Source organism: Anomaloglossus baeobatrachus, chromosome 1, assembly GCF_048569485.1.
Source record: "Anomaloglossus baeobatrachus isolate aAnoBae1 chromosome 1, aAnoBae1.hap1, whole genome shotgun sequence".
NCBI lineage: Eukaryota > Metazoa > Chordata > Amphibia > Anura > Aromobatidae > Anomaloglossus > Anomaloglossus baeobatrachus.
The window spans coordinates 355257279-355283135 of record NC_134353.1 but is presented as its reverse complement, the minus strand read 5'-3'; the positions used below and the strand labels follow the sequence as shown (position 1 = coordinate 355283135).

Genomic DNA, 25857 nt, shown 5'->3' with positions numbered 1-25857 from the left:
CAGACTTAGACAGACACCTTCTCCTGAGTATAGGTCATCAATATCAGATTATGGAGGATCCGTTCCCTGGCGCACACACACACACACACACACACACACACACACACACAACCAGTTGTTTTTGGCAAACAGTGAATGGAGTCAGAACATGGCTGTTCCCTGATTTAACAGCTCCGATCCTATGGAACAGAATAGGAGATGAGCGGGAGTCTCGGCAACAGCACAAGACAGTGAACAGAGCAGCCTTCTGGCTCCATTCACCATTTACTACTTCACGACCTGGTCAGAGCTGAAAGCAACTTATCAATGAGGGTGCCACTTGTTGGACCACTAGGAATTTAATATTGGGAACCGAAGAAAAAAAGCCCAACATTTTAAAGGAAGCACATTTTACTTTATTTGCTCACATGTCAGATTTAACATTTGAACAATGATTGTGCAAAAAAAAAAAAATCCTCATCAACTGGACAGAAAACCTTCATGCCATGCACATAAACAAGATTTCTGCTGAGCCCCCAGGGCCACATTCATGACTGATAGATCATGTTGGATGAGTTCACATTTATCCAGTGCTCTATGCTGAGCACTAACATTAGGCTGAGGTCACATGGGGATTTGTGCGAGTCCTCACATGACACTCTGCTCACGCTCGCAGCACAGCGGGAGCTGAATGTCATGCGACTGTGATCCGATCGTGCGATCAGACCACAGTTGCGGAGGGGAGGGCGGCACTGTGGAGGGGAGGGAGAGATTTATCTCCCTATGTCCTCCAATGCCAGCTATTGCGATTCTAGCACTGCACTCGCATTACACTGGTGTAACGCGAGTTCAATGCAATGTTTCTCTCGCCCCATAGACTTGTATGTATGCGCGTGGAACAGGATCGCATTGCACCCACAGCATGCGGTGACTGTTTTCTTGGTCCAATTAGGGCTGTGAAAATAATCACTCATGGGAGCGGCTCCATAGAGTAATATTGGTCCGAGTGGAATGCGATTTTTTATCGCATTCCACTAGCACTGTTTTTCTTGCCGTGTGTCCTAGGCCTTAAACGGGCTTTACACGCTACGATATTGCTAGCAATTGCTAGCGATATTGTACGCAAAAGCACCCGCCCCTGTCGTGCATGCGATTTCGTGTGATCGCTGCCGCAGCGAACATTATCGGTACGGCAGCTTCACACGCACTTACCTGGTCGGTGGCGTCGCTGTGACTGCCGAACAATCCCTCTCTCAAGGGGGAGGGACGTTCGGCGTCACAGCGACGTCACACAGCAGCCGGCCAATCGAAGCGGAGGGGCGGAGATGAGCGGGACATAACATCCGCCCACCTCCTTCCTTCCGCATTGCGGCCGGTAAGGTGAGGTTCCTCGCTCCTGCGGTGTCTCACACAGCGATGTGTGCTGCCACAGGAGCAACGAACCACATCGATAATCAACCATTACCGATTTTTGGTTTTGGGACGACCTCTCTATGGTGAACGATTTTCACCATTTTTGAGATCGCTTAAGGTCGCTGGTGTCACACGCTGCAATACCGTTAATGACGCCGGATGTGCGTCACTAACAACGTGACCCCGACGATAAAACATTAACGATATTGTAGTGTGTAAAGCCCCCTTTAGAGTTTCCATCTACATCTGCAAAATAAGTTGAAAAACTCCAACAGATCGATTCACTAATGAGACAGTAGAGTTCCTCCGAAAATCCGTTTGGCCTCTGTATAGTGGTGTTATCCTTTTCAAAAGGTGCAAAAAACTGTTGCTGGTCACACTTTCGTTCACACCTAAAAAGATGTGTAAAAAGATGGACACCAAGAAAATTTGGAACCTCTGATCCAAAATTTAGAAAAGGAATTGGGAAGATATGAAAAAATATCATTGTCCTGGATGGCCAGGATACAGTCCTTTAAAATGGTTTTCTTACCCAAAATATTGTATGTGCTCAGATGCCTTCCCATCAAAATTTCTCACAAAACCCTGATGAAACTTCAATCGTTGACTAACAAATTTGTCTGGGGTAATAAAAGGGCTAGGGTCGCAGGTAAAGTGTTATACCCCCCATATGACTTAGGGGGATTGGGCACCCCAAACATAACGGCATATTATAAAGCCTTACTAATTGAATCACTAAAGGAATGGTGGCGTCCAGGTAATTCACATAGATGGGCTCAGATTGAAAATTTCCTGTCCCGCCAGGGCTCGGTCAGAAGAATGATGGAAGCAGAATATTTGAGCCGTTCACGGTTCTCCCCGTGTGTTCCCACCATGTCAGCCTCCCTGGAGGTCTGGCGAAATGACTTGATTCATAAGATTCAGATTCCTCTTTCAGAGATTTCCCTCAAGTCGTTGGAATCTCAAATCCCCTTTTTGAATCTGGCCAGGTGGGAGGGATCGGGCATTACAGTGCTGGCGGATCTATACTCTGATTTGGGTGTTAACCCCTTTAATGAAATAGTATGGGAACACCCCTCTTTAAAGGGCTGTTTCTATCAACACATCCAAATTAGTCATTTTCTGGCCTCTAAATTTCCTCCAAAGTCAAAGCCTCTGTTACCTACAACAAAAGCTTTGGTATTTAAAAAGATAATTAAATCCAAAGGTATCTCCTCGACATACAAATGGCTCAATAACCCCCCCGAAGAGCAAAAATCTCCTTATATGAATAAATGGGATGTGGAGTTGAGTGTCTCTACCTCTCCTTCAAACTGGCACTCGGCATCAGCAAATATCCAAAAATATTCCAAGTGTATAAATCATCTGGAGCAACTGAAAAAAGTACACCTGCGATGGTATCGGTCCCCAGCCAACTTAGCACAGTTCCTCCCAAATTATTCGCCACATTGTTGGAAGGGCTGCCTCCAAAGGGGTACTCTTGGTCACTGCTGGTGGGCTTGTCCCAAGGTTTTCTCGTTCTGGTTGGAGGTGTTTGGCCTGATGGGTGAGCTGACAGGCAATCCTATTAATCCGAATCCAGGTCTGACAGTGCTAAACGTGGGTATAGAGGAGTTCTCTTGGGAATCCAGGGGTTTATTAGTTCACATTCTAGTAGCTGCCAGATATTGCATAAGTTTGCACTGGAAATCCCCAAAGACGCCTACATTAGTTGAACTATATAACCGAATTAATCTCCAATGCCAATACGAGTTCTGTCTGGCTCACTCCATCCGCGCCAAAAACAAAATACTTCAGATTTGGAACACGTGGCTAAACTCTGTATATGCATCCCCTGTCAGGCATCTGTTTCCAGGGAAACTGTTGATAATTAAAAAAACGGGTCAAATAGGCTCAAAGTGTGTGTTACGCAGGGAGTTCACCCATACCACATGTCAATATTCAAGGTGTTTAAATCTCTGTTGTTGTTACTGCTCGGGCTGCCCCAAAACGCCATCCAAATTCCCTCCCTCCCCCCTCCCCCTCCCTGGTTGCCTCCTTGCAACCATCCATGGTTCTCCCCCTCTCCCCCACCTCTCTCTCCCCTCCCTTTTCTTATCTTCCTTTCTTACTCTCTGGTTCTGGTTGTTTGGATCCCTCATTTTGAGGATTAAAGAGTAAATTGGTAGGTTGATTCTATACGTATTGGGTATTGATTAACCTAAAAAAGTTGCAACTTGCATCAGACATGATTGGTGGTGGTGTGACAGGAAATGTGAATCATAATCAAAGGTGACACTACCACATGTTACAGCGTTGTTTTCTTTGTGTATTATTCAGGGCTGTGGAGTCGGTAAGCCAAACCTTCGACTCCGACTCCTCAAATTCTCTTGCACCGGCTCCGACTCCGGCTCCGGCTCCGGCTCCTACATATATTGCTTATAGTTAGGTGAAAAATTTATTGTAGTACATGAATATGTGTATGTGAACATCAGACATTTAATAATTTTTATGATACAATAATCAAGATATTTGGATAGAACATAAAATATATTTATTGGAATACAACTTTAGAACACAAAAAACTGTAATAAATTGTAAATATGTAATACACTATGTAATATACAGTAGATTACATATATATCTTGTGTGTGTGTATATACACTGTATATATATATATATTATATATATTACATATTTACAATGTATTAGTTTTTTTGTGTTCTAAAGTTGTATTCCAATAAATATTTTATGTTCTATCCAAATATCTTGATTATTGTATCATAAAAACAATTAAATGTCTGATGTTCACATTGTACTACAATAAATTTTTCACTTAAATATAAGCATTATACTAAATGTTGTTATTTAGTAAAATATTCAGCACATTCTGCATTGCACTCCTGTCCCCAATTTATTATATATTTTAGGAGTCGGAGTCGGTGCATTTTATACCGACTCCGACTCCACCAAAATGAGCTCCGACTCCGACTCCGACTCCACGACTCCGACTCCGACTCCACAGCCCTGGTATTATTGCCAATGATACCTGAATTTCTCCTTTTTTTTGTAATGTAACTTCCTACAATAAAAATTGATTGGATTAAAAAGATGGACACCGCAAGAGCACAGGCCATACAGAAGTTCAAAGTGATTCCTTCTACCTCATTACCGTGAATTTTCTGTTGGGAATTTTTTCTAAATAATGTTTTCACAAATTATAGGCAGCACGTTGGCTCAGTGGTTAGCACTGCAGTCTTGCAGCACTGGGTCCTGGGTTCAAATCCCACCAAGGACACCATCTGCAAGGAGTTTGTATGTTCTCCCTGTGTTTGCGTGGGTTTCCTCCGGGTACTCCGGTTTCCTCCCACACTCCAAAGACATACAGATAGGGACTCTAGATTGTGAGCCCCAATGGGGACAGTGTTGCCAATGTATGTAAAGCGCTGTGGAACTAATGGCGCTATATAAGTGAATATTATTATTATTTACATGAAAACCCATAGAGCGCTGAATGTCATCTGAACATTACTGCGGATCTTTGGGAGGTAGAATAAACAAATCAACAGCAGTTGAAGAATTGACATTATTACTATTTTCCACGCCATTCACCTTGCAGGATAAGTGATAAGATATATTTATTCTTCTAGTCAGTATGATTACAGTGGTACCACATTAATTTTATTTATTTTTTTATATTTTGATGCTTTTACACAATAAAGGACAGTTTTTCCAGTTTTTTTTATATTTAGGTTTTTTGTACAGTGTTCACTGAAGGGGTTTACTAATGTGACAGTTGTATAGATGGGATTGTTACGGACGCGGCGATACCAAATGTCATTTTTTTGTTTTTACATAAATATACATAATGGTATAAAATTTTTCTTCATTTTTTTTGTTCTTTTTTTTATATTTTGCGCCACTTTTTTTTTTTTTACACAGTCCCTATATGAGACATTAACTTTTACTACTCCAATTGCTGGTATGATGTATTGCAATGCACCAGCAGTGTCCGTGTGACATTGAGAATTCTAAAGGGTGCTTTACACGCTGCGACATCGCTAGCGATAGCACCCGCCCCCGCCGTTCGTGCGAGATTTGGTGATCGCTGCTGTAGCGAACATTAACGCTACGGCAGCGTCACACACACATACCTTTTCAGCGACGTTGCTGTGACTGCCGAACAATCCCTCGCTCAAGGGGAAGGTGCGTTCAGCGTCATAGCGACGTCACTAAGCGGCCGCCCAATAGCAGAGGAGGGGCGGAGATGAGCGGCCGGAACATGCCGCCCACCTCCTTACTTCCTCATTGCCGGTGGACGCAGGTAAGGAGATGTTCGTCGTTCCTGCGGTGTCACATACAGCAATTTGTGACGCCGCAGGAACGACAAACAACCTCGCTACTGACCAGACAACAATTTTTGGTAAATGAACGACATGTCACAGACCAACGATTTTTACCTCTTTTGCGATAGTTTTAGGTCGCTCATAGGTGTTACACGCTGTGATGTCGCTAACGACGCCGGATGTGCGTCACAAACACCGTGACCCAGACGATATATCGTTCGCGATGTCGCAGCGTGTAAAACACCCTTTAGACCATACTCCAGGCATGGTCTACCAGGCCATCACAGATGGCAGGCGGCCCAGAGGTCATCATGGCAACGATAAGATGTAATCCCCTTACAAGGGCCCTAATCGGGTGGGAGAAAGGGGGTTCAGATCAGGTGCACTCTATCGATTGGTCATTTAAATCCCTAAATGCAGCAAAGGAGGTACGGAGACAGATCGAGCTTAACTATAACTTACACTGAGCTCCCGGTGGAGACCTTTATTACAGTGATATCACTTACTTGGCTGTGTTGCTTTTTCAATAAATCCCACAGACCATGAATCATCCTCCCTTATGGACAGTATTAGAACGAACACGAGTTCCCACCTTGCCCCTACCAAGTGTGGAGGGAGTGCTTGATGCAAGAATACCATCACATCCAACTTCCAGCAACCCTCCAACTGGCAGTATCATTCCGTCACCAGCTTACAATATTACCTATCACCCTCATACCCAGGATACGACCATGTAGATCTGTTCTTTGCCAAGCTACGTGTAAAGGTCGCCATCTGAGAACTGGTCTTCACAGTTGTTTGCTCGATCAGAGAGCAATGCACCAAGTTAGCAGACAACTGCGAGCTACACATTATGGACCTGTGAACCACAGTTTGAGGACTCCCTGCTCTAAATCATGATCTCAGATTACATAGCAAAAACCTGGTGAAATATTCCCTTTAATTAGAACTATATCCCTGAAAGACTAAATAATACTACAATATAGCAGTTTCCTAATGTTTCTCGAGCTTCAGTGCCGCAGTTTACAATAGTACAGAAAAATCCATGCCACGTCCACTACCCTATGGATCCCATATCACAGGTTCATGCATGAGACCCCATTTCACATCTCAAACCTTTGAAGACATCTATTAGCGGTCTTATTTTTCTATGACGTGTGCATGCTTCTGTCATTGGAGCTGAACTACTTTTTCATTTTTTTCCCCACTTACAGTATATAGATTTAAGACAAAATGAAAACGGAGAAAAGTCATTTAGACACAAGCGCAGATGAAACAGTCAGAAGTGTGAGGACACCATCAGATCTGCCTGTCAGAAGAAATGTTATATCCGTCATCAGCTCCAATTACTCAATGCGTCATACTCCATTAGATGGTGAGCGCACCCGAATAAATGCCTTTGTAAAGTGCGCCATGTTCTGAATGAACTATATCATGGTGTAGAGCACCCATCCAAATTTCTATTCTCGATCGTTACAATATAAGCTATTTTTATACATTTGGAGTAACCATTTTGAAATCGTATACTATAATTCCCGCTATCTAAGGGTTCTTCAATGTGTTTCACTCAATAGATGATCATGATCAGCTTCAACCACCAACATCATTAGGATCTTAGCTGTGGTTGCTGACCCCATCCAAAACTGTTCCCTGCCCACCTGTCCCCATCCAAAACTGTTCCCTGCCCACCTGTCCCCATCCAAAACTGTTCCCTGCCCACCTGTCCCCATCCAAAACTGTTCCCTGCCCACCTGTCCCCATCCAAAACTGTTCCCTGCCCACCTGTCCCCATCCAAAACTGTTCCCTGCCCACCTGTCCCCATCCAAAACTGTTCCCTGCCCACCTGTCCCCATCCAAAACTGTTCCCTGCCCACCTGTCCCCATCCAAAACTGTTCCCTGCCCACCTGTCCCCATCCAAAACTGTTCTCTGCCCACTTGTCACCTTCCAAAGTTCTCTACCCCCTTGTTTTCAGTGGTGAGGTGGTCACATGTTTTTTTTTATTGTAATGGCCTTCAGATTGATCCCGAGCCATGGTAACTTGATGGATGAATGCTCTGTAGGAAGATCCATCTTTTGCAAGCCTAGATAGGTCCACCAGGGTCTTCTCTACCATTATCTTGAGAGTATCAAGCCCTCGGGATGCTGGTCTACCTCATTGCCTTGTTTCTTCCGAACATGATGTCCTTCTCCTGTGACTGCTCTCTTGATATGACATGCCCAAAGTAGGCAAATCGTAACTTGGTGATCCTTGCTTCGAGTGACATGTCTGGCTTGATTTGTTTGTTCCCATATGTGATATCACCCTCTATTACACTGAACAGGAGACATGGGCATCAGGACGCTTGGCTGCATCACTCATTTTATTGCCTTTTTAGGTGTTTTTAACACTTGCAGAAGGCTGGAATTACAAACTGTTTTCCTTACAGTTTTGGGTCAAACAAAAGTGGACATGAGATGCTTCAGTCTATTTTTTATACTTCTTTTTGGATCCATTCCTAAGTTTATCTCATAAAACTGCAATGTTTTTCCTACGAGTACATTCACACAGGACGGAATTACTGTGCAAAATATAGCCAGAAAGCTAGGGGCATTTACCACATAGTGTGGTAAATCCACACTAAATCATGTGGATTTTGGTCAATCTGCCAACGACACCAGAGCTATATGCCCACCTTCTCTGGCGCTTTGAGCCCCGCCAGTCTGTGTATAATGGGCCTTCTGTGAGACCTCTTGTGAAGGCAGTGACAAACCATTCTGTGACAACAGCTTCCACAGAGACCGTAGGGGCATAAGGCAAGAGTCATGGAAGCACCGGAGCAGCTTTGTATACCCCCTGACCTCCGCAGCCACAAATGGTGGGGTTGTTGTGGATTTTCACTTCCACATTCACCCCAAGCCTGCATGGGCATCCTGCAGTAAGGAATCCACATGGATTTTTTTCCACGGCACGTAGATGAGAGTTGGTTAAATCTCATCCACTTTGCTGCAACTAGGGATTTTCCACCCAGAAAGTCCACAGCGTATCTGCCACAGAACATCCTAATAGAATGACAGAAACAGGCTGCAAAGACCGTAACGTCAAAGCACCTCATCCAGCAAAAGCTTACCTGCTTGTCACATGCCCTCCCCTACGAAGCCCAAGGCTGCCACATGTGGAGCTTCAGGCTTCCCAGTATATGTATAATGACATGTCCTAACACACCACGCAGACTAGCAGCTGGAAGCCTCCCATACACTAGACTGGACCAGCCACAGGGCCCCTTCCCCCATAATCTCCGAAGAGGAAGCAGCATCAGTGAGCGCTGCTGCCACCTGCTGGCTGCATCAGTAACATCTCAGGGGACAGTTACAGAAGCTTGTCAGTCTGGTACTCTGCAGGAAGAAATAAGGAAGCCGTGGGGGGGGGGGGGGGGGGGGGGGGGGTTACAGAAGGGGGGCCCCACATCCCAACTGCCCACCATGCTGACCACTTATCGCCTGACCTCATTTCCTCCATTTATGACCAACAGCAGAAGCAGCATGAGGAGGAATATTTTATCCTGATGTGTGGGGTTCCTTACACATATACATTATATATATATATATATATATATATATTATATATATATATATATATATATATATATATATACACACACACACACATACATAATATATATATAAAAGTACAACACGTTATAAAGTCAAAATATATACACATGTAGCATGCTTACCACCTGTCTCCCAGGACCTAGCAACCCACAGGACTACTCACAAACAGAAGACTAGGAAGACTATAGGGCAGCAACATAAAGGCCATATGTATGGGGCACTACAAATGGAAGACAGCACTATCTCCAGAAGACAACACACCCTGCATAGAGGTGTCACTACAGATGGTGCATACCACTATGCCCAGCAGCAATATGGCACTACACATGGCACACACCATGCCCAGCACGTATGTGGCACTACACATGGCACTACACATGGCACACACTACAATATCCATCAAAATACATGCCTAGCAGGTATATGGCACTACTGACGACACACACCACTACGCCCAGCAGGTATATGACACACACTAATATATCCAGCAGATTACATGCACAGCAGGTATGAGGCACTACACAAGACACACACCACTATGCCCAGCCGGAATGTGGCACTACATACGGCAAACACCCCTATGCCCAGCAGGTATAGAAGGCAAAACCCCCTATGCCCAGCAGATATGTGGCACTACAGACGACACACACCACTATGCCCAGCAGGTATGTGGCACTACACATGGTACACTAAAATATCCAGCAGATTACATGCCCCGCAGGTATGTGGCACTACAGATGGCACACCCCGCTATGTCCTGCAGATATGTGGCACTACAGATGGCACACCCCGCTATGTCCTGCAGATATGTGGCACTACAGATGGCACACCCCGCTATGTCCTGCAGATATGTGGCACTACAGATGGCACACCCCGCTATGTCCTGCAGATATGTGGCACTACACATGGCACACCCCGCTATGTCCTGCAGATATGTGGCACTACACATGGCACACCCCGCTATGTCCTGCAGATATGTGGCACTACAGATGGCACACCCCGCTATGTCCTGCAGATATGTGGCACTACACATGGCACACCCCGCTATGTCCTGCAGATATGTGGCACTACAGATGGCACACCCCGCTATGTCCTGCAGATATGTGGCACTACAGATGGCACACCCCGCTATGTCCTGCAGATATGTGGCACTACAGATGGCACACGCCGCTATGTCCTGCAGATATGTGGCACTACAGATGGCACACGCCGCTATGTCCTGCAGATATGTGGCACTACAGATGGCACACCCCGCTATGTCCTGCAGATATGTGGCACTACAGATGGCACACCCCGCTATGTCCTGCAGATATGTGGCACTACAGATGGCACACCCCGCTATGTCCTGCAGATATGTGGCACTACAGATGGCACACCCCGCTATGTCCTGCAGATATGTGGCACTACACATGGCACACCCCGCTATGTCCTGCAGATATGTGGCACTACAGATGGCACACACCGCTATGTCCTGCAGATGTGGCACTACAGATGGCACACACCGCTATGTCCTGCAGATATGTGGCACTACACATGGCACACACCGCTATGTCCTGCAGATATGTGGCACTACACATGGCACACACCGCTATGTCCTGCAGATATGTGGCACTACACATGGCACACACCGCTATGTCCTGTAGATATGTGGCACTACAGATGGCAAACACCGCTATGTCCTGCAGATATGTGGCACTACAGATGGCACACACCGCTATGTCCTGCAGATGTGGCACTACAGATGGCACACACCGCTATGTCCTGCAGATGTGGCACTACAGATGGCACACACCGCTATGTCCTGCAGATATGTGGCACTACACATGGCACACACCGCTATGTCCTGCAGATATGTGGCACTACACATGGCACACACCGCTATGTCCTGCAGATATGTGGCACTACAGATGGCACACACCGCTATGTCCTGCAGATATGTGGCACTACAGATGGCACACACCGCTATGTCCTGCAGATATGTGGCACTACAGATGGCACACACCGCTATGTCCTGCAGATATGTGGCACTACAGATGGCACACACCGCTATGTCCTGCAGATGTGGCACTACAGATGGCACACACCGCTATGTCCTGCAGATATGTGGCACTACACATGGCACACACCGCTATGTCCTGCAGATATGTGGCACTACACATGGCACACACCGCTATGTCCTGCAGATATGTGGCACTACAGATGGCACACACCGCTATGTCCTGCAGATATGTGGCACTACAGATGGCACACACCGCTATGTCCTGCAGATATGTGGCACTACAGATGGCACACACCGCTATGTCCTGCAGATGTGGCACTACAGATGGCACACACCGCTATGTCCTGCAGATATGTGGCACTACACATGGCACACACCGCTATGTCCTGCAGATATGTGGCACTACAGATGGCACACCCCGCTATGTCCTGCAGATATGTGGCACTACAGATGGCACACCCCGCTATGTCCTGCAGATATGTGGCACTACAGATGGCACACACCGCTATGTCCTGCAGATATGTGGCACTACAGATGGCACACACCGCTATGTCCTGCAGATATGTGGCACTACAGATGGCACACGCCGCTATGTCCTGCAGATATGTGGCACTACAGATGGCACACGCCGCTATGTCCTGCAGATATGTGGCACTACAGATGGCACACACCGCTATGTCCTGCAGATATGTGGCACTACAGATGGCACACGCCGCTATGTCCTGCAGATATGTGGCACTACAGATGGCACACACCGCTATGTCCTGCAGATATGTGGCACTACAGATGGCACACACCGCTATGTCCTGCAGATATGTGGCACTACAGATGGCACACGCCGCTATGTCCTGCAGATATGTGGCACTACAGATGGCACACACCGCTATGTCCAGGCAGCACTTGTAAATCCTTGTCCGCCGTCCTCAGAGACCCGGTCCCCTCCATTTCCTGTGCCAGTCCTTCTCGTCCTCCACATGACAGGCACTGTACGTCTTCCCCGTATCTCCACAATACAGAGGGTGGGAGCGGTGCACACACAGGAGACCCGGCTCTTCTGTGCGCCCGGGTGCAGCCGTCACCCACCATTCTCCCCACCACTCACGGCCGAGGCGCCGGTCACTCACCTGGGCAGATCAATGGGACGGAGCGCAGCACTCGCCTCCCTCGCAGCCGCTGCTGATTGCAGTGCACTCAGACTGGAGAGGGGCTGAGCTCTGCCATTGGTCCGCCCGGCGTGAATGACGTCAGCGCGCTTCCCGGCGCTGTGAAAGGCGTCGTGCACGCAAGGTCCTAGTGCTCTGCGCAGTCTGCGACTCGACATTGGCACTGAGAGCGAAGAGATGAGCGGACAGGGATACAGAGATATTCGTCGCCATGTATACAGACGTCTGACAAGGACGCACACGGCAAGAGGGAAGAACCATATGGTGCCATGTATAGAGATGTGACAAGGACACACTGCATGAGGGAAAAGCTGTATGGTGCCATGTATAGAGATGTGACAAGGACACACACGGCATGAGGGAAAAGCTGTATGGTGCCATGTGTAGAGATGTGTCAAGGACGCACACGGCAAGAGGGAAGAACTATATGGCGCCATGTATAGAGACGTGACAAGGACGCACACGGCATGAGGGAAGAGCCGTATGGTGCCATGTATAAAGACATGACAAGGACGCACACGGCAAGAGGGAAGAACTATATGGCGCCATGTATAGAGACGTGACAAGGACGCACACGGCATGAGGGAAGAGCCGTATGGTGCCATGTATAAAGACATGACAAGGACGCACACGGCAAGAGGGAAGAACTATATGGCGCCATGTATAGAGACTTGACAAGGGCGCACACGGCAAGAGGGAAGAGCCGTATGGTGCCATGTATAGAGACGTGACAAGGACGCACACGGCAAGAGGGAAGAACTATATGGCGCCATGTATAGAGACTTGACAAGGGAGCGCACGGCATGAGGGAAGAGCTGTATGGTGCCATGTACAGAGACGTGACAAGGGCGCACACGATGTGAGGGAAGAGCTGTATGGCACCATGTATAGAGACATGACGGGCGTACACGGCATGAGGGAAGAGCCGTATGGCACCATGTATAGAGATGTGACGGGCGCACCCTGCATGAGGGAAGAGCCGTAAGGCACCATGTATAGAGAGAGATCCGACTGGTGCACATGGCATGAGAAAAGAGCCATATGGTGCCATGTATACAGACGTGACGGCTGCACACGACATGAAGGAAGAGCCGTATGATGCCATGTATTGAGATGTGGCACAGGCGCACACAACATGAGGGAAGAGCCATATGGTGCCATGCATAGAGACGTGACAGGTGCACACGACATGAGGGAAAAGCCGTATGGCGCCATGTAGAGACGTGACAAGGGCGCACACAACATGAGGGAAGAACCGTATGGAGCCATGTATAGAGACGTTACAGGGCTGCACACGGCATGAGGACAGAGCTGTATGGCGCCATATATAGAGACGTTACAGGGCTGCACACGGCATGAGGACAGAGCTGTATGGCGCCATGTATAGAGACGTTACAGGGCTGCACACGGCATGAGGACAGAGCTGTATGGCGCCATGTATAGAGACATTACAGGGCTGCACACGGCATGAGGACAGAGCTGTATGGCGCCATGTATAGAGACGTTACAGGGCTGCACACGGCATGAGGACAGAGCTGTATGGCGCCATGTATAGAGACGTTACAGGGCTGCACACGGCATGAGGGAAGAGCTGTATGGCGCCATATATAGAGACGTTACAGGGCTGCACATGGCATGAGGGAAGAGCTGTATGGCGCCATATATAGAGACGTTACAGGGCTGCACATGGCATGAGGGAAGAGCTGTATGGCGCCATATATAGAGACGTTACAGGGCTGCACACGGCATGAGGGAAGAGCTGTATGGCGCCATATATAGAGACGTTACAGGGCTGCACATGGCATGAGGGAAGAGCTGTATGGCGCCATATATAGAGACGTTACAGGGCTGCACATGGCATGAGGGAAGAGCTGTATGGCGCCATATATAGAGACGTTACAGGGCTGCACATGGCATGAGGGAAGAGCTGTATGGCGCCATATATAGAGACGTTACAGGGCTGCACATGGCATGAGGGAAGAGCTGTATGGCGCCATATATAGAGACGTTACAGGGCTGCACATGGCATGAGGGAAGAGCTGTATGGCGCCATATATAGAGACGTTACAGGGCTGCACATGGCATGAGGGAAGAGCTGTATGGCGCCATGTAGCAAATGTACAGTATACTGCTCTGTAACTTACTCCATGGCAGGGCCATGTTTGCACACTGCTGCCCAGGCACTGTGCACAACTCTACTACATGAAAGCTACCATGCAAGGCCAACTCTCACTTGGTGGGCCCCAAGGCTCTTGTGTCTGCCAATGTTTTGCTTCTATAGAAAATAGTAAAATTTCAATACACTGCTTGCCTAATACTGGAAATCTTAACCCCTCGTGAATTTGAACATAATTGTGCGTCCTTCACTGGAGTGACAGTGTAACGGGGCCTCAGGAGCTGAACTCTCGCTACATGTGGCTGATGCCAGCTATTTTAACGGGTAGAGCAACGTTTCAGCCGTAGCTGTAATTTTCAAGTTGCTTTCAACCTCTGATATTTAAATGACGTCACATCTGGTTCGCCCCACGATGACGGCACACTAGTGGTTTTACTATAAAAGCTGGGTGACATGGCTGCCATATTAGTCAGCCTCTAAGGCTGGGTTCACATGACCATATGTTCTTCATCCGAGAAAAATGGTCCATAATATTAATCAGTCTCTGATAAGAATGGGTTCTGTTTTTTCTCGGAGGTGGAGAAAAAAATGAATGTAGTCAGCGTGCAGTCCGATATTTCCCACGGACCCATAGACTTGGATGGCCAAGTGTGATCCGATACGCGGAGGCAAATCTTGAATGCTGAATAATATTGGTCCGAGGGCAATCTGATTTTTTGTCGGATCACACTCTGACCAAAAATACGATCCTCTGCACGAGTCCTAAAGCTGAGTTGTATGTTTATATTCAAAAGAGAAGGGGATTTACACTATATACTACAATATAATGATATAAAGTAACACTGATCAGATAATAGCAGCTTCAATTACCTAAGAGAATGAAAGTAAAATATATTTTTTTTACAGATGTTAAAAAAAATAAAAATGGGAGTCATCCCCCCAATACATATAAATAAAATAAACATATGATATCCTTGTATTTGTAAAAGTCCAATATATCAAAATATAAAATCAATCAACCTGATCCTCCAGGGCACAGCTCAGTTCTGAGACCCCTACTGAGGGCACAGCATAATTGTGAGACCCATACCGAGGACACTGGTCAGTCCTGAAATCCCATCCTAGGGCAGGGCTCAGTTCTGAGAGATCTAATCATGGCACAGCTCTGAGATCTCTACCCTGGTAATGGCTCTGATTGCCCTTGTCAAAGTACAGCTCAGCTCTGACACTCCTCCCCAGGGCACAGCTCTGGGAACCCTAGTCAGGGCACTGCTCAGTTCTGACACTCCTACCCAGGCCACAGCCCTGAGAACCCTAGTCAGGGCACCGCTCAGTTCTGAGAACCCTACCCAGGCCATAGCTCTGTCAGATGTTTTCAATAATGAATCTAAACAAGACTAAGCACAGATTACACATCATCGATGATAACCTCTACTTTACAGCTCTGGCAAAAATTAAGAGACCACTGCAAAGTTTTCAGTTTTTTTGATTTTTCTCTTTATAGTTATATTTTTGAGTAAAATGTAAATTGTTCTTTTATTCTATAAACTACTGAAATGTCTATGAATTTCCAAGAAATAAATTTTGTATGTATTTTCTAAAAATGAGAAATGGTAGAAATGGTCAAAATAACAAAAAAAAATGCATTGCTTTCAGACCTCAAATAATGCAAAGAAAGCAAGTTCATACTCATTTGGAAACAACAATACTAATGTTTTAACTCAGGAAGAGTTCAGAAATCAATATTTTGTGGAATAACCATGATTTTTAATCACAGCTTTCATGCGTCTTGGCATGCTTTCCACCAGTCTTTCACACTGCTTTTGGGTGACCTTATGCCACTCCTGGTGCAAAAATGTAAGCAGTTCTTGTTTGATGACTTGTGACTATCCATCTTCCTCTTGATTACATTCCAGAGGTTTTCAATAGGGTTCAGGTCTGGAGATTAGCTCGCCAGTCCAGGGTTTTGATGTGGTAGTCCTTCATCCACACATTGATTGACCTAGCTGTGTGGCATGGCACATTGTACTGCTGGAAAACCGGTCCTCAGAGTTGGGGAACATTGCCTGAGCAGAAGGAAGCAACTATTTTTCCAGGATAAGCTTGTATGCGACTTGATTCATACGTCCTTCACAAAGTTTAATCTGCCCAATTCCAGCCTTGCTGAAGCATCCCCAGATCAATACTGATCCTCCACCACATTTCACAATGGGTGCAAGACACTGTGGTTGGTACGCCTCTCCAGGTCACCGTCTAACCATTAGACCACCAGGTGTTGGGCAGAGCTGAAAATTAGACTTATCAGAGAAGATTACATTATTCCAGTCCTCTATGGTCTAATCCTTATGGTCTTTGGCAAACTTCATCCTAGCACTCCTTTTGCTTCTCATTGACGAAAGGCTTTTTTCTAGCTTTACATGACTTGAGCCCTGCCTCTAGGAGGCTGTTACGAACTGTTCTTGCCGTGCACTTCACCCCAGCTGCCATTTACCATTCCTTTTGTAGGTCACTTGATGTCATCCTGTGGTTGCTGAGTGACATTTGAATAAGGTGATGGTCATCCTGGTCAGTGGAGAGTCGCTTTTGCCCTCTGCCGGTCTGTAGCTTTGTTGTCCCAAATGTCTGCTGCTTGACCTTGTTGTAATGGACTGCCATCTCAGAAATTTTAAGGATGGAGGCAACGTGACGCTCACCATATCCCTCTGCTAGTAAAGCCAGAATTGAGCCCTTCTTTTCCTCGCTCAAGACTTTTCAACTCCTTTGGCATGGTTAAAAGTTATTTTTTTAATTCCTATTACTTTTGGGATATTACTACCACTTGTTTTGCCATCCAGCTTGTCCTATTGCAAGAGGATTGTGAATACCACAGCAGTGTTTTTTTATACTTTCTCTAGTTAGATAAGATTTGGTTCAGGTGATCACCTAATCAGAAGCACATTAAGTAGAATGAGGTGTACTCTGGTTGGAATTCAACTGACACTGAAATGGAATGGCTGTCAGACATGTAGAGAAGCTGAATTTGATAAAACCTTGCAATGGTCTCTAAATTTTTGCCAAAGCTGTATCTTACGGATTGCTACAGAACAAGACCTAAAACTAGGCATAGACATACTGACCATGGAAAAAGGTTTTGAACATCTGGCTAGAATATAAACTAGATATTTTTAAAAACCTTAAAAATATAATGAAATGTATTTCAAACAAAAAATCTAGTTAAATTACATTTAACCTATACAATTGAGTTGTTCTTGCATTTTGTTTTGTATTAGTTATTATTTTCAAAACATGATGAATGGATGCAGATAGTGTGTGATTTAGATTTTCAGCTTTTTTAATAGTATGTTAAGGAGTAGAGTGTCGATAGTACTTTGCGCACTTTGTCAAAAAAATTTTGTCCTGGTACCCATCTTTTTTTTTTATTTTTTTTATTGGTACTCATCGCTCAGTTATTGTCTCATGACCTGCTACTCTTTTTCAGCCGATCACGTTAGTCATGTGGTAGCTCTTTATGCACATCCCCTTGCGATCTTATTAACTGTAGTTCTAAGAAAAGGAGCAAAGATGATGCAGAGAAGAATAAAAATTACTTTTGCACCATCACTGACAAAAAAAATACAATAGGTAAATATGAGATCAGTATACGTATTGCTGATCTTGCCAGGATATGACTATGACAGCTGTCTACCATCATTAAGAATAGAGAAGAGATAAAAATGTCAGATGTTGCAAAAGGAGTTGAACAAATTGGACAAAATTTCACACAAAACCCGAAAACTGGGCCAGACAAAATTGTTGGCACCTTTCCAAAATTATGGGTAAACAACTATGTTTCAAGCATATGATGATCATTCAAACTCACCAGTGGCAAATAACAGGTGTAGGCAATATGAATATCACACCTGAAACCAGTTAAAAAAGAGAGAAGTTGACTCAATTTTTGCATTGTATATCTGGAGAACAGAAAGCGGAAAAGAGAACTGTCTGAGGACTTGAAAACCAAATTGTGGAAAAAATATCAACAATCTCAAGGTTACAAGTCTATGTCCAGAGATCTTGATGTTCCTTTGTCCATGGTGCACAACATAATTAAGGCGGGCTTTACACGTTGCGACATCGCTAGCAATTGCTAGCGATGTCCAGCGCGATAGCACCCGCCCCCATCGCAAATGCGATATGGTGATTGCTGCCGTAGCGAACATTATCGCTACGGCAGCTTCACACGCACATACCTGTTCGGCAATGTCGCTTTGACTGCCGAACAATCCCTCCTTCAAGGGGGATGTGCGGTTGGCGTCACAACGGCGTCACCGCATCGTCACTAATGGGCCGGCCAACAGAAGCGGAGGGGCGGAGATGAGCGGGACATAACATCCCGCCCACCTTCTCCCTTCCGCATTGCCGGCGCGACGCAGGTAAGGAGATGTTTGTCACTCCTGTGGGTTTACACACAGCGATGTGTGGAGCTGCAGGAACGACAAACAACGTACCTGCGGTTGAACCGACATTATGGAAATGAACGACGTTACACAGATCAGCGATATTGTATGCTTCTGTGCTCGTTCATCGTCGCACCTAGGATTTACACGTTGCGATGTCGCTACCGGCGCCGGATGTGCGTCACTAACGATGTGACTCCGACGATATATCGGTAGCGATGTCGCAACGTGTAAAGCCCCCCTAAGACCTACAACTTATAGCACTGTAGCTAATCTATCTGGACATAGACGGCAGAGAAAAATTGATGAAAGCTTGCAGCACATGATAGTCCAGATGATGGATAAGCAGCGCCCATCAAGTTCCAAAGAAATTCAAGCTGTCATGCAGGCTCAGGGTGCATCAGTGTCAGTGCAAACTCTCCGTTGACATTTGAAATAAAACGCTATGGCAGGAGGACCCCACTGCAGACGCAGAGACATAAAAACAAGCTGCAGTTTGCCAAAATGTACGTGAGTAAGACAAAATCCTTGTGGGAAAGTATCTATCTGACAGATGAGACCAAGATAGAGTTTTGGGTAAACCACATCATATCACTGTTAAAGGAAAATGGAATGAAGCGTACAAAGAAAAGAACAGGGTAACTAGACTCAAATATAGTGGAGGTTCAAAGATCTTTTGGGATTGTTTTGCTGGCACTAGGTGCCTTGCCTGTGTGCAAGGCATCATGAAATTTGACGATGACATAAGGATTTTGGGTTGCCATGTAATGCCCAGTGTCAGAAAGCTGGGTTTGCGTCCTAGGTCATGGGTTTTCCAGCAGGACAATGACTCCAAATATACTTCAAGAAGCACCCAGAAATGGATCAAAGCGCTGGAGAGATCACAAATGAGTTTGGATCTAAATCCCATTGAACACCTATGGAGACATCTTAAAATTGCTGTTGGGAGAAGACACCCTACAAATATGAAAGTCCTGGAGCAGTTTGCAAAAGAAGAGTGGCCCAAAATTCCAGCTGAGAGTTGTAAGAAGCTTGAGGATGGTTATAGGAAGCGATAGGTTACAGTTATTTATTCCAAAGGGTGTGCAACCAAATATTAAGTTGAAAGTGCCAATCATTTTTTCTGGCCCATTTTTGGAGTTTTGTGTGAAATTGTGTCCAATTTTCCTTTTTTTCCTATTTTTTTTTTATTATTTTTTTTTTTTCCAATTTTCCTAATTTTCTGGGAAAAATACATAATTTTCTGAAACAATATCATGGATGCAAACACTATCGGCCATGACTGTATATGACAAATAAATTGTTACATGCTGATCTTTTGAAAAACAAATAAAGACCAAGTAATGAAAGCATTGAAGTTAACTGCCACCACAACGGGTTTGTTAATTTTAAGAAGAGGACTGACATCCTTAGAGTTGTGTAGCATGGTGAGGCAGTTAGTTCTAATAAAAAGGCTGCTATTAAATTGTCAGTGAGTTTCATGTCTACATAGAGGCTGAGGGGTTTATTCCCCACAAAGTTTTTAACCTGAATTTTAGATTCTTCTTTGAACCTATATTACAAAAGATGAAAATTCAAGTATGAGAGAAAAGGGTTAATACTCCACTCTGTTGTTAAAACCGAAGATCCAAATAAAAGGAGAATGATTTATTTGTCAACGCGTTTCAAAGCCATAAGGCTTCTTCCTCAGGACACTTCCGTATGGTACTGCTGCATTCGTTTTTATGCCATTACAGTGATTGTGACTATCACAACCATGCCAGGTGAGCCTATCCCATACAGCTTTGCTGATAATTTTATAGAATAAGACCCTATTTGCGCTTACTGTGTTTTTTGGCAATTACCGATTGACAAAAGATGAAAAGGCTGTTTTTGAGGAAACCTAGTGGGGACTTCAATCGCAAGACTCTATTAGGCTATCGTAATGAAAACCTGCAAGTTTTCAAGAAGCATAATGTCATAATAAAATAAACTGATTTTGAGGACAAACAGCAAAGCTTGGGTCACAAAGCAATATTTACCAAGTGGATAAATGAAGTGTTTGGTCCCTCAGTGTTTGCTGGACAAAGATTTGCCTCTGAAAGCCCTCCTACTTTTAGACAATGCTTCTGCCCTCGTCCAAGCCTTAAGGATGATTTTATATTCATCACTGTATTCCTGCCCCCCATCACTATTTCTCTCATACAGCCCATGAATTATCAGGTCATTTCAAACTTCAAAAAGTTGTAAACCAAGGAGCTTTTCCAGAGATGCATTGAAATCGCTTCTTACACCCAGTTGTCCCTCAAATTTATGGAAGAAACCGTTCAATATCCTGCACTGCCTTAGCCTTATAGATAATGGGTGGATCAAAGTCTCTTATAGGACAATGTATTCAGCATGGAAGAATTTTTGGCCAGAAGCTGTTACTCAGAAAGACTGAAGAGTTTGAGGTTGACCGTATTACTGCAGGTACTGAGAGTACAGTTGTGCAGGATATTCTGTCTTCGGACAAATCCATGGCTTCCAATGTTGATCATTTGAGGAGTTTGTTGAGGAATATCGCAAACAGCTAAGCACTGAAAAGCTGCAAGAGCTGAAGATGGATCTTCAAAAAAAGGTGGCCCAAGAGATTTCTTCAGGTGAGGAGGAGATAAGAACAAGAAGCTCTCAGTTAGTTGATAAAAGAAATGTGTCCAAAATGGGCAGACATTCAAAATTATGTAGGAAAGTACTATCCAGACAAAATTTTGACAAACCCATATGTGAGTTTATTAAATGACCAAAGAATTTCATACTTTCATTGAATTCTAAAGAGAAGATTGAATCGTTTTTTATCGGATACTTTTTTGTCAAGGTGACAAAGAGTGTGTCAGAGCCTGTGGTGCAAATTGAAACAAGGCAGGATAGTAAAAGGACATCTGACGTGTAAGGCCATGTGCTCACTGGGAAATGGAATTTTCTTGAGAAAATTCCGCATGCTCTCAAAGATTACCGCACCCACGGTAAAAAACCGCGTGAAACCGCACCCGAAAACCGCATGCGGTTTGCCGCGGTTTGCTGCGGTTTTACCGCGGTATTATTCGCGGTATTGCCGCGGTTTTGCCGCGTGCGGGTTGGGATGTGCTTTATTGCATTCAATGCAATAAAGCACATTGAAAAAAAAAAAAAAAAAAAGTCATTTAATTCTGAGATAGTAGATAGAAGAATAGATAGATAGACAGACAGATAGAGGGATAGATAGATAGATAGATAGAGGACAGATCGCTGCATTTCCCACGGTCGGCAGTGAGTTCACATTACCGGCCGTGGGAAATGACCGGTAATTACCTCTGCTGTCTGCTGCATTCAGCGCTGTGTCTGTGACAGTCGCGGCTGGATGTCAGCAGTGCAGGACGCCGGAGCCAGAGCTGTGGATTATGTCGGAGCGGTGGATTACGCCGGAGCTTTGGTGCGGGAGGGGTTAATAAAAGGGTTAACGAGGCTTGTTGGTTTTATTTAAAATAAAGGATTTTTCGGTGTCTGTGTTTTTTTCACTTTACTTACGGGTTGATCATGTCAGCTGTCACATAGACGCTGCCATGATCAAGCCTGGGGTTAATGGCGGTGATCCCCCACCATTAACCCCTTGTATTACCCTGCCGCCACTGCTACACGGCGGCAGGAAGAGCCGAGGACACTCCCGGTGCTGCCGCATAATGTATGCGACAGTCCCGGGGCAGCTGCGGCTGATATTCTCGGCTGCCGGAGGGGGAGTGAGGCGGGGGACATTACCCCTGCCCCTCTCCCTCCCCAGCCTGAGAATACTGGGCCGCCGCTGTGTGCTTACCTTGGCTGGACGGTAAATATGCAGCGGAGCCCACGTTCTTTGTTTTCTATATTTCCGTTTTCTTTCTGTGTGTTCTATGTGTCTGTGTCTGTGATCTATGTCTGTGATGTGTGTGTGTGTGTGATCTGTGTGTGTGTTTACTCTGCACGGCTTCCTCTTCCTGTAATGACATCACTTCCCTGCAAAACCGCAGACAGGCGATGTACATTACCAGAGGTAAACCGCGAAATACCGCAGGGAATAACGCAGGAAAACGCAGTGAACCGCACAGAATTTGCTACCTGCGTTATTCCCTGCGGGATTTCATGATTAACATTGGAGTCAATGGAGTGAAATCCCGCAGCGATGTGCGGAAAAGAAGTGACATGCACTTGTTTTTGCTGCGGGAATCCCGCAGCAAAACATGCAGCTGTCAAATTCCGCCCAGTGCGCACAGGATTTTTTTTCTCCATAGGATTTGCTGGTGATTCACTGCAGAGATGTTATGAACATTTTCTGCAGCGAAACATGCAGCAAATCCGTGAAAAATCCGCGGCAAAATCCGGTAAGTGCGCACATAGCCTAAGTGTCCAGTTTAGGACTGCCCTTCGAGGCAACAGTCCATGTGACCTCTCATCCCTCTAAGCCATAGAGATTTCTCACTGCAGATAAAAAGAAGGTTTTTTTTTCTTTAATCTAAGTAGTGTACAATATTTATTAGTTATTAGGTTTATTTCTCCTGCAAAGTGCAATAATGATATACAGTACAGCTCTTCCTTTTTACATATTTTCTTAAAAATGTGTATTATTTATTTTTTTGGAAAGTATTAAATTGATTTACCTTATTTCTTGTGAGAACAAGTTTGGTACTCATCGTATTTGGATTGGTCAGTCATACCGGAAACAGTTAATGCCAAGTATTGAGGTACCTTCTAATGTAATAAAATTTATTTAGTCTTACAATGACAAATAGCACTTTGAAGCCATAATGCTGATGTGGCCCACGGTGAAAATAAGTTTGACAATTCTGGTCTAAAGGAAGACTAAATATTCTCTCTGAGTGCTTCCCCATTAACAATTAAATGCTAATTTTCAGGTAAAGTTCACTGCCCATATGTAGATTGGCTGTCTCCAACCCACACCAGGGACATCCCAAGTACAGTCTATTGCATAATAAAGACAAAAGTATTGGGACACACTTCAAATCATTGCATTCAGGTTTCTCATTGAGTTAGGTTGACACAGGTGTATAAAATCCAACACCTGGCCATGCAGTCTGCTTTACCAATATTTGTTAAAGAATTGCATTTGTTACATTATCACAGTAGTATCAGTGAGCTCTTTAACAGGATGTCACCATTGTAACAAATCTGTTTTTAAAATTACTTCCCTCCTAAATATTCCACAATTAGCTGTGAATGCTAGTAATGAAAAATTAAAGCGCAGCCTCGTCAAGTGCATAAAAGTTGCCAAAGTTCTGCTGATTCAAAAATAGCAGAGCATCAAACGTGCTCCTCCTAACTGTCACTCGGAGTTTTGCACAAACTTCACCGACTGTCATGGCGGCATTGGACTCTGATTGCAGATTCTGACTATTTATACTGTTGGAATCCTTCCACCCATGCCAGATATAGTGTATTCTGTGTTGGTCTGTGAGGTGTGGTGTCCCTGACTCTCTCTGGTGAAAGTTGTGTTTAGTTGTGCTTTTTGCTTGGTCCGGTTGTGGAGTGTACCCTGTTGTTTTGTACTTCCTTCCTGCTTTTGTTTTTTCTCCTGAATCTCTTATACTGTGTGCATGCTGTGTGACATTTTTGTTTTTTCCCTTTTATGTCTTTATCTATGGTTTCAACACATTCTTGTCCCATCCCTCCCTAGGGGGAGGGGAAATTAGATCAAGCCTTGTCAGGAGCAGGACCAAATAGGAGACTCGGGCCTCTCCACCATTAGGAGTATCCCTGAGGATAGGGATAGCATAGGGTCCCTTAGCTTAAGAGACAGCTTAGAAGCCCTGATTCCCCGCTATCCCAAAGTCATCGTGACACTGACAGAACCAATAGAAGAGCTTCATGACTTAGGTTTACATAGCCCAATATCTTCATGTAAGCCTTACATCACCAAGCACAATGCCAGGCATCATATAGAGTAGTATTAAAAGAGTTCCTCGGGAATAAAATTTTGATGACCTATCACATTAACAAGTCATCAATATCAGATTTGTGGAAGGTTCAACACCTAGTACCCATATCAATAAGTTAACTACAGAGATGGCTGGATGGAAACATTGAACAGAGGTGAATAACAATATGTAGCCGGCTGCAGAAAGTCTTATTCAGATGGCTGGATGTTTCATTCTAGAAAATTCTGAAAAACATCCTATATGAAAAAAATACTCTGATAGTACCTGGTAGTACCTACTGTTTTGATTAGTCAATATTTCCCACAACTGGTGATAGAAAAGCTCTTCTTATGTCTGAGAAAATTCTGAATGTATTGGTAAATTATTTGTTTTTCTAATTCTGGTAAAAGCTGGCTTAAGCAAATTGCTTGCTTAGTGCATAAAATGCTACAGATAACTGATAAGGACTTGGGATGATCAAATACCTCTAACATTTGGCTTCGCGAATATTTTCCGAATAGGTTGCCGCTATGCGAATATTCGATGCGCAATCTAAGTCTATGAGAAACCCGAATAACAACTATTCGGAACTATTCGGGCTTCCCATAGACTTACATTGCGCATCAAATATTCGCACAGCGGCGACCTATTCGAAAAATATTTGCGAAGACGAATATTTGAGGTATTCGATCATCCCTAATAAGGACTAAACAAAAATCAGATTCTATGCAGATGAATGCCATACTAGGAACCTTTAACAAAAAAGTTTTATTTCCACCAGTCATCTATTTTTATGTTACCATCATTCATTCATCCTTTAAGCTTCTATTTCTGTGCTGGAGCTGTAACACATTTCGATAGACGAGGACTGAAATTAGAATTTGACTGATTAAAATAAATGGTTGATGCCAAGCGTTTTTTTCTCCTTT

The 25857-nt window shown here is 44.7% G+C and overlaps 1 protein-coding gene across 5 annotated transcripts in view; it reads right to left on the bottom strand.

The window, feature by feature from the left end:
• SLC20A2 (solute carrier family 20 member 2) overlaps positions 1-25857 on the bottom strand; it is a 122614-nt gene that overhangs the window by 64624 nt on the left and 32133 nt on the right. For 2 of the 5 annotated variants that reach the window (XM_075352428.1, XM_075352433.1), the window contains exon 1: positions 12435-12530. The exons of 1 other annotated variant lie outside the window; for it this stretch is intronic. The gene's annotated coding sequence lies outside the window, so the exon portion shown is untranslated. Of the gene's footprint in view, positions 1-8827; positions 8900-12191; positions 12382-12434; positions 12531-25857 lie in introns of those variants that run through there. 2 more of the 5 variants (XM_075352431.1, XM_075352432.1) reach the window with 2 other exon arrangements.